General features: G+C 36.9%; 1 long non-coding RNA gene across 3 annotated transcripts; it reads right to left on the bottom strand.

The window, feature by feature from the left end:
• Nucleotides 1–4,281: 4,281 nt before the first annotated feature.
• On the bottom strand, nt 4,282–6,147 carry LOC113292877. Of its 3 annotated transcripts, none has more exons than XR_003331921.1 (4): nt 5,946–6,147; nt 5,581–5,824; nt 5,168–5,460; nt 4,282–4,684 (listed from the first exon to the last, which is right to left on the bottom strand). It is a non-coding gene; the product is annotated as an uncharacterized LOC113292877 (long non-coding RNA). The 3 variants fall into 3 exon arrangements; XR_003331922.1 differs by having other exon boundaries at nt 5,715–5,824; nt 5,946–6,145; XR_003331920.1 differs by having other exon boundaries at nt 5,168–5,824.
• Between the last annotated feature and the right edge of the window lie 3,910 nt (nt 6,148–10,057).

The raw sequence follows: 10,057 nt of genomic DNA, 5'->3' as shown, positions 1-10,057 counted from the left end.
CATGGTCGGCCAGGGTCTTAATCTAGGCTGGGCGTTCCCAAGCCCATGTATGTGAGCACCACAATGAAGTCCTTCTTTTCTGCTGGCTAAGGATCATCTTTCGTTTGAATATCTAAATGATCTTCTTTCGGTTTTGGATAGGGTATCAACCAGAAAGACGATTCGATCGACGTTGAATCCCTATTCATCGGATAAGTCCCGTTGAGGTTCTCTAACATTCACACCGCTTTCTCCTAGGTTTTCCATGGTGCACATATATGCAAATAGGGTTACATCGAATCATCATCCTTTCTTCTCGAATTAACGTTCGTAGTAGAGACCCTTCTTTCAAACTCATCTTCTTTCACCATGTCGGAAAAGAATGGATCATCTTCAACTCAGACAGACTCTTCAACCAAGCGCAGACGACTTTCATCCACAGTAAGATTTAATCATCTCTTGATTGATTTGAAGTTATATATTTCTTTTCCTTTTTTTAACGTTAACATCATTCTTTCATACTGGGCGAAGTTTTGAGTCTCGTGATAACTTCCATGTTAGGAACATCAGAGTCAAGAAGATCATACCGGTATGCTTTCTCAATTAGTCGACATATGTGTGCATGTTGTGGCCGGAAGACAACCCTTTTTTTAGAGATATCCTGCCGGGAGATGTGTGACAATAGTTGATGATGATGATCTTGCTACTCCTCTTCCTTCGAGCTCAAACACGCCACTGCTGAAACTCTGGAAGACGCTGATTTAGGTATCTCCTCTTATGAGTATCCTAACGCAGGATTGCCGTTTGACATCCATATGAAGTGATTGTATTCTAGTTGTCGTATTGTTGGTGAGTTCCTAGTAAGAAGGGAGTTTGTGGCCTTGTACACAAAGATATGAAGAAGGTGTGGCCATATTTCCACCAGGAGCTTGGTGCAACATTGTTTGTCTGCCTTGGTTACCACGGTAAACTGTCTTCTCCCCATGATTACAGAGATAGAAAGCACGTCTATTCGTGATGTTGCTGAATCAACTGTTGAAAAGTTGGAAAATATGATATCCACCTGCGAATCCATGAAGTTCAATGTGAGCTGGCTCCGGAAACGCCTTGATATCATCAAAGTTGATCGAGCAGGTATCACTGCCAATGTCGTTCCTACTGCAAAGGCTATCTTGGAGGAAGAAAAGGCTTTGGCTGATGAATCGGAGAAAGTAGAGCAGGCAATCCGAGATTTGAAGAGCATGACCGAAAGGTATCATGATAGGCTGTCTTCCTTGCTTGGACTTGCTCAGGAGTAAGTCTTTTGAGTGGTAGTGTGAGTTTAGCTTCTGGGGTTGGCTATTGAGTAGGTGATGAGTTTGTACGGAAACAAGTTTGGGAGGAAAATTGGTTGGCGTAAAAGGTCTTGAGGTGGAGAAGGAGTTGGAAAATAATTTTTGAGTAGGTTTAGGGGCCTTCTGTTGTATGACAAGAGTTTTTCTTGCATCCTAGCAAGGGAAAAAGCATGAAGCAATGTTTTTGGGTCAAACATCAGCACTGAACTCCTGAGTTTCTCCTTTAAGCCACCAATAAAACTGGCTATGAGTATGTTTCAGGAAAATCTTGATGAACATTTAACAGTATTGCCTTTAAATGCTCAAACTCCTCAAAATAAGCATCTACAGTAGTTAGCTGAGCCAATTTATTGAATAATCCAACAATATTATCATGACAGAGTTCTCAAATCTTAAGCATATGTTAGCACATAAGTACTGCCAAGGAATATGATCTTTATTGAGACAAAAATTGTCATACTACTTACTTGCCTTACCATCCAAATGTATAGCTTCCATCCTTGTTTTGATGAGATTCTGTATATTATGCATCCGAAAATAGTAATCACATTTCTGGATCCATGTTTTTGGGTTATCTCCATAGAAACGTGGAAAGTCGAGCTTTGGCATACAATGTTGTTGATTGAAATCTCGACCACCGGAATGGATAGTAAAAGGAGATCCACCAGCTTCGTGAGAGTAGCCATTATTAGATCCCTGAGCTCCATTTTGATCTTTGTTGTTGAGATCTCTAGTAGAAAAAAAAATTGTAGCATAGATTGCATACCATTCTCGATTTTTATTTTAAATGACCTCATACTACTCTCAATATCTGCCTTCAGTGACTGTAAATCATATTTCGTAGATGTTGTACTGAGTTGCAGAGCTAGATTGTTGACCTTCAGGTGTAATGAATCGAGCTCAACTTGTTGTCTGTTGTTGGTATCTTGTAACTCTTTGCAGGTCTGAACCACCATGATGGATGATAGGAAAGAATGGTTCTGATGCCAACTGTACTGTTCTAGTATGTATAGAGATGAATTTAAACGAAAATGGAACGGAAAATAGTAACTCTGCGGCAGCAGCCAAACTAACACTTCATTGATTTCTACTTAACCAAAAATATAGTTCTCTTACCGCTTAAATGCAACAGAGAAAGAAAAAGGAAACCTTAAAGTAGGAGTCAATCCTAGTAGGATATCTATCGATAATCCATTAGGCAATTAATACCCAATGATTAACTAGTTGACTCAATTATGTAGGCAGACACTATAATAATGAGGGCACCCGATAATATGTTCACTAACTACTAGACTTAAGGGCAATCATATTTAGAAAAACACATGACAAAAGGCAATAATATGTCATTAGAAAGAAGATTTGGGATTTAATCTCATTTGCTATCTGGTGGACAATTTGGATGGAAAGAAATGGTATGGAAAATATAGTGAACAACAGCTAATCATCGAGAAGGTGAAAATATAGATTTATAACTAGTGTGCAGGTACAAAAGTTTTCGATGGTTCTTCTCTCAACCAGGAGATTTAAAATTGGGAGGGGATTCTAGGTCCTTTGTAGTTTTTTGGTCTTGAATTTTTACTCTTTCCGCTTATTTTTTCCGTAACAAATTTGGTTTTGTTTGTGTCTCTGTTATAAATGAGCACGCTTTGTAGCTTGTAGCTCGCCACCACCTTGGTGGATTAGCGACCTTTTGTTTTCTTAATAATACATTCTCCTTTTCTTTTTATCGGTATAAACTTTGGTGTTGACGAGTTTGGAACTAAGATTACTGGTATCGTCACCCAATGACTTTATCACTATACTACAGTGGCACCGGCTAATACAATGTCTTTTGTGGCAAAAAGAAGTTAAATGCTAACAGTGTGCGGAGATACATACCTTATAAAGTAAAAATAGCAAATCAAAAATAGAGGATAGAGGAAGAAACTAAAAATATCAGCATGGTGCGGTTAGCGCGGGTGAATTCTTCATTTAAGATCGTTAAATAGAACTGGATTGTATATACAACTAGATAGTAACCCGTGCTTCGCACCGGGAAATATAATCTAATTCAGGTGCGGTTCAAAATTCGTTCCCTGAGCCCCATGCTAAGTCATCATATACGATCTCTATATACCGGATTTTTAGATTTCTTAATCTCCCGTCTTCATCGCCACAGTATACAATCTCTTTCTGATGGTATAACTTTGGTCTGCCGCTCTTTCTTTTTTTCTTCTATCTTTGGGATTGTTGTTATGCCATCTTGAGCCTATGTACATGTATAACGTTTCATATACGGATCTGCGCGAATTTGATTTTCTCAATCATGTTGCTAGTTTTAGAACAAAGGATTAAGTGTTTGATTATCTCATTTCTTTGAACTATCAATATTTTTGGTTGCTCTAATATTAACTCTTCTCCTTTGGTTCGGGAACCACAATGTTGCGGTCTGGGATCGTAACTTCTTTTCGTAAATTTAACTACTCTCAACACGAAACTGACAAAGCTCCCTCCGGGTAAGTTGCCCATCTGCTAGTGGCCACCAAGTATTTGGTGAAACTGGTCAATCCCAGCCATGGAAAAAGAGGATCCGCAAAGAAGATCAAAGCAAAGCTGGAACTGGAATGTCACTAAAGGCAGACTGATCTTGGCAATGTACAAACTGTGTGTCGTCTCCTTTCAATTTAGTCTAATTTAGATTTATCAAGACATCAAAATCACTATGAGTCTATGGCCCAAAGTGCTCGGGTATTCTGCAGACATTATGAGCCTTGTTCTGTAGTTAGTCTGACATACAAAAATGTTGGGGGTCAAACACCTGGCCTGCATTCTAATATGCATCTACAGCTCATGCTCCTTGAGTAAAAGCGTGAGGTGAAAGGAAATAATGAAGATAAGCGTTGTTCATTGTTCAAAAACTATGTGTAAAAACTATTTCAGTCAATGTTGGGCAATGATTATAACAGTTATATACAACAACACATTCATATTATACCTCTGGAGGCAATAACAGAATTAGATAAGAATTTTTTAATTCAATCGATCTGCAAAGTATTAGCAACATAATGTACAGGTAATTAAAAGAAGTAAAGAATGTACCCTCTATGTATTATCCACACAATGAATGGATGCCACTCAAAGTAACAAAATTGTGAGAAGTTGTATAGAAAATTTACCAAAGAAAGATTTGATGACAGTGCCAATGTGTGCGTTCCAACTTCCATACTTCAGAGCAACTTCCATAATCTGGCATTGTTCAACAGTGAACAAATTAGTGTTAACTTTGGCGGATGTCTTACATAATCCTGCTCCTTTTGGTGACTTTTCATATGTAATTGAAACTCGTTCATAATCAAGGTACCCTTTTGCTTGGAGTTTCTCATAGACCTAAACTGTATCACATAAAAAACATAGTTTAAGAGTCTAATACTTAATCATGGATCCTCAGGGATCTTCAGATAATAATATACAAAGTTACAAACAACTACTGAGCAAAGTGCATCATGAGAAAATCAGCACATTCAAGGACAAAATCAGGACATTCAAGCATCCAAAAAATAAATTAATTCATGGTTCATGCTATTATGATTTGTGTGTTTAATTTCAAAGTGCTAGTTTAGTATTATTATTCTATATCCAAGGAGCTAGTTTAGTAATACTAACGGAAGTTCTAAAAGAAATTTTAACAACATTCTTCACGAAATGAAAATCAATATATAAGAATTGCTTTCGTAAGTGCTTTTGCAAATCCACTTCTATTCTTCAACATGAAGAATGTATATTCATTTCATGAAAATCACAAAATCAAAATAAACAAAAAAATTAGAAGTGAAACAAAAAAAAGAAAAAGTACTGAAAAATAAAAGAATAATTACCTGAATCTTAGCCTCAGAGTTATGGATTATATCACAAAACAACAGAATTTAGGATGAAATTCTGCTCAGCATTTTAACAAACAGTTAAAGCGCATTAGGTTTGCTCTTTGAAAATAATAAACAATTGAACATGCTGCTTAGAGAGATCAACTTGAAATCAAAAGTGTGGGAGATCTTATATATCTATTAGTTTCAAATAGATATGTGAACGGAGAGACATAGTACTACCTGCAAAATATCAAATGTTATAAGAAGAACAATGCAGCTAATGGGTGCAATCCCTTATCTAATATCTGCAGAGCAATGAAACAATTGAACTAACCATATCAATTGGGAAATTGTGAAAAACGCACAATAACAACAATATAATGGAACTGAAAAATCTAAACTACAGTAGTAGAAACCAAACCAACCTGTGTATGAACTGAAAATTCATATAATTTTGAAAATTAAGAAGAACGATGCATCCAATTGTACTACACATAATTGAAAATTTTGAGAAAACCCACAAAATTAATAGTCTAAATTAAATGGAGGAAACCAAAACCTTTTTGGTATGAAAAACTGAAGATTCTGAAGATCGTGGCTTATCGAGATGTGTAATAGATTCTTGATAGTAGTCTTCAGACTCCTTCCTTCCCTTAACTGAACGAAAAACTTGAAAATAAAAAACCCCAGACTGTAATCAGAATCACTAAAGTTCAATAAAGGAAGTTTAAATCAAAAAATCAAAGATTAGTTTAATAAGTTTGCTTCATAGGTAAAGATAGAGAATCACCTCTTGGGACTTTGAATATATCGATTGGGCGATCTTTGATGAAATTGAAATCCCTAAACCATCTTCGTGGGTACTGAAGAACCAAATTATGGGAAGAAAACATTCAAAGAGATCTGAGCAGTGGTGAATGAAGAAAAAAAGTTGGAAAATATGGGTTTGTTTCTTAGGAGCAGTTAAGTGCGACCAAAACCAAAGACTAGAGACTAAAAAAAAGATCAAATTTGGGTTTAGTTCGTCGTGTGGCATAGAGGGAGAAGAGTAAATTTGGTCGCGCGTTGATATAAAGTTCGCCTGGACATCGAGCGTTGGTAAAGTTTACGCCTGGAATCAGGCGTTGGTAAAGATAACGCCTGAAATGGGGTGTTTATAAAGATTACGCCTGAAATCAGGCGTTAATAAAGATTACGCTCGGGGGAATTCAAACAAAAAAAAAAAAAAGAAAAAGAAAAAAAAAATGGGGCGGAGGTATAAAGCCCGCCCCATGTGATGTATCTCAAATTAGATCATTTTGGTCCAAAGTATATCAACGCCTGGTAGAGGATCAAAGAATATCAACGCCCAACTAAGGGGCGTTAACTTTATGTACGCCCCATCCAGGCGGACATTATACCAACGCTCCATCCAGGCGTAAGGTATACCAACGCCCTGCATCAGGCGTTAACTTTACGAACGCGCGGCTACTAGCGGACATTATACCTACGCCCGTTGGGTAGACAGACATTATATAAACGCCCGACTATATTTGGGTTTGGTCTTGATCGCCGACCAAATTTGATCTGGGTTTTACTCTTTGATCAAATTTTGATCGATGGTCCGTTCCACTACGCCTATCCACTGAACCAAATATTTGAGTTTAGTCGTCCATTGTGGACGCTCTTAGACGATGAAAAAAATGCAGAAGTGGAGTAATGGGGTGGTTATGGTTGTAAACATATTTCTTTCCTTGATTCACGTTGTCTGGGAATGAATGAGAATGATCTGTTTTCCAATACTCTCATCATAACAATCTATATCAGCAAAAAGTGGGGTCAGAATGAATGAGAATTGAGAATTGAGTTTCCATTATCATCTTGTTGGATGTGATCGTGGCCGTTTTTCACCCTTGGTCATCCGTGTGAGTACAGATCTGGTATGTGAACTTGTAAAAGGAAGATAATGACTTGTCACATATTAATACATTAGCTAGATACTAGACCTAATAACAGTGTCATCTAGAGTGCTCTCTACTCTCGCTAAATACTATGTATAATAACTCATTACTTCTCCAGCCAGGCCATATTTGTGATGCAGAATACACGCAGATATTAGTGTGGTCCATAAACTTTGTTTTTTGGCTTAATAGTGGTCCTCGTACTGCTTTTCTCTCTTTATCATCCTCGATTGCTTTACATTTCAGCATCTCTCTACATAATGTAGGTCATTTAATCCTAATATATAATGTCATTTTCTCTTCTATTAATGATTTTGAAGTTTCCACTCGTACCGAGCAGGGGTCCAAGGATAGGATAGGATGGATGGATATAAGATAACAGTTGAGAAAGTACAAAGACTTGAAGGAGCTTGGTTTGTTAATTATGGTCCGGGAACAAAGTAAAACATAGCTGTTGCTGTTACGCAGTGTACATTATACAGTTCCCAAGTTCCCAACCATAATCCATAAAGTCAACAAGTCCTAATCTACATTTAATTTGAGCCATGCTTATGCTGATATTGCTTACTAAAAAGGGAGGAACTAGATAGACAGGCGTCAAATCCATTAATCCGAATGTGCACACGAAAAAAGTGGGGATGGTGAATTCTTTTTGAATGATAGGTCCACACCAAAACCATACATTACCAATGGTGTTGAACGCCACATACACTATCGAATCGAACTGGATTATGGATTTGGCTCCCGATAATTATTTTCATACCAAACGCATGGTTTAACGTAGATGTGCTAGGCCTTGAAGATTATGATTCTAGATCCATTTAAGAAATTTTGAGGTCGTCTTGGTTGTTGTTTGCTTCCTTCTAATTTGCTTGAAACAAAATTATTTTTTGATTCACACATTTTGTTTATTGCCAGGTGGAAGTGGTCGACCGGATGGGCCAAGTCGTGGCGAGCTAGGGAAGCTCCCGTGCCAAAAGGATCCGTTGAGGATCACACAATCAAATTGGCTAGCTCGAATTGGGAGTCCTTTTTTCTCATTTTTGAATAATGCATTAAAATCGGCTAGGTTGTGAATCTCGGGGCTAGCTAGCCGATTGTCATTCTTATTTTTCATTTCTGAAGATCACATTATGATTGGCTGGGTTGTTCAGACCTAGGCTAATGTAAATCTTGTTCTGTGATCAATTTTTAAATACAAATTATCATAGGTTAGGCTGGTATCAATTTCTAAATACCAACGTAAATAGGTAAGTGAAGATTTGACCTATCCTATTTACTCATGATATCTACCGTTCTTTCATATAAGACAATGTCGTATGATTATAATAAATTTAATATTGTAAATAAGACATTTGGAGTTCAAACTTGTCTTGGTTAAATTCTGGAAACATGATTCGAGCAATGAATATTCATAGATTCTTAGCAATTTTAGTTAGAGCAATTTATTATTTAAAAATTATTTTTGTTTTCAAGTTGGAAATTGCCGAAGCAAACAGTGCATATTGTCTATGGCTATTGAGAACGTTTCAAATTTAAGAATGAGAGATTTTCCTACTTGGAGAAAAGCATAGTACCCGGTTTGCATACCTAGTCGATCTGAATTTCGCGAAACGTATAGGTTTGCAAACTCAATTTGCATTAATCTAAGTTTGAGAATGGGGGGAGGTTTGCGAACCCGGTTTGCATACCCCTATGATTTGACTTCGCGAACTTCCAGAGGTTTGTAAACCCGGCTTGCATACCATTTGACCCTGACTTCGCAAACTTCCAAGATTGCAAACCTACCCAGTTCCAAATAGCATAATCTCACGAACTGTCTATTATGACTATGTTCGCTTCTGTTGCAACTCCCATAGATACTTCCAAGACAATTTATGTTCGTTTTTGCTACAACTCTCATAACCTCTAGTACAATTTTATTCACAAAATCACATCGAGCTTGTGGATTATTGTTTGAGTCTTGAATATTATTGCTTGTAGGTTCAATGGATTACTTATCCCCTATGGACTATCATTGAGAACAGTTTTATAACTCCCGACCATAGTGCATACCACTTACATGAATTCTTAACTTAGAATGTCATCTAAACTGAGAAAGTGTTTGGTTAAATCTCAAGCAACTTTAGCTTGAATTTAAAGTTATATATAGCCTTGAAAATATATAAATGAAGAGACACTTGCAACATGATTTCTCAATCTCTGGCACTATTGTGTCCTAGTTACAAAGCTATAGTCGTCCTTTATAACCTAAGTTTTCTTTATGGAACTAAATTACGTTACAACCTTGAAGAATTCATTTAGGGATATGTGAAGCCCGGTCAGACTATCTTTTTACCTTATAGTTCTTATTTCCGGATCTTGTTCTACTGGTTATTGAAGTTCATGAACTTTTGATCAGGAACAAGATAAATAGAAATCACAAAGTTCTATTTGTCCTAGACTTTGTGATTCCTCAAGATGGATATCTAAACTATTCTTTGATTTGTCTGGATTGTTCTTGAGAAGTGGTTAGTGATGTAGGCTTCTCTTTGATAAGAGTGTAAGTATTCCGGATCCGTGAGGTTAGCCATATTTATCTACTGCAAACAGATTTTCAAACCCACATGGTAGCATATTAAAAGGGAACTCAAATAGGCTTATCAGTTAGAGGAAGATAGGTATTAAAAGTATTTACTGAGTTTAAAGAAATTCTTAGGCTGTAAAAGAATGTCATATAAGGGAATCAAGTGTGCAGGATCTTGGGAGATCCAAGAGAAATAAGGAGCATACCTGCGGTTGAATTGCTTAGAGGGTTAATTCAGTCTCAACTACATTCTAATATGAAGTCTGATAGTAGGCTAGTGTTTGTAGCAGTTTAAATACACGTTCTCATATCGAGTATGAAACAATTATAATTTTTACAAAAAATTATAAAATTGTCAGGTAGACAAACGCGACCATCTCGATTTCATAACAGTCG

This window comes from Papaver somniferum, chromosome 7 (genome assembly GCF_003573695.1).
Source record: "Papaver somniferum cultivar HN1 chromosome 7, ASM357369v1, whole genome shotgun sequence".
Taxonomy (NCBI): Eukaryota; Viridiplantae; Streptophyta; class Magnoliopsida; order Ranunculales; family Papaveraceae; genus Papaver; species Papaver somniferum.
Note: the sequence above shows the minus strand (reverse complement) of the source record. Positions and strands in the feature narration are given on the sequence as shown.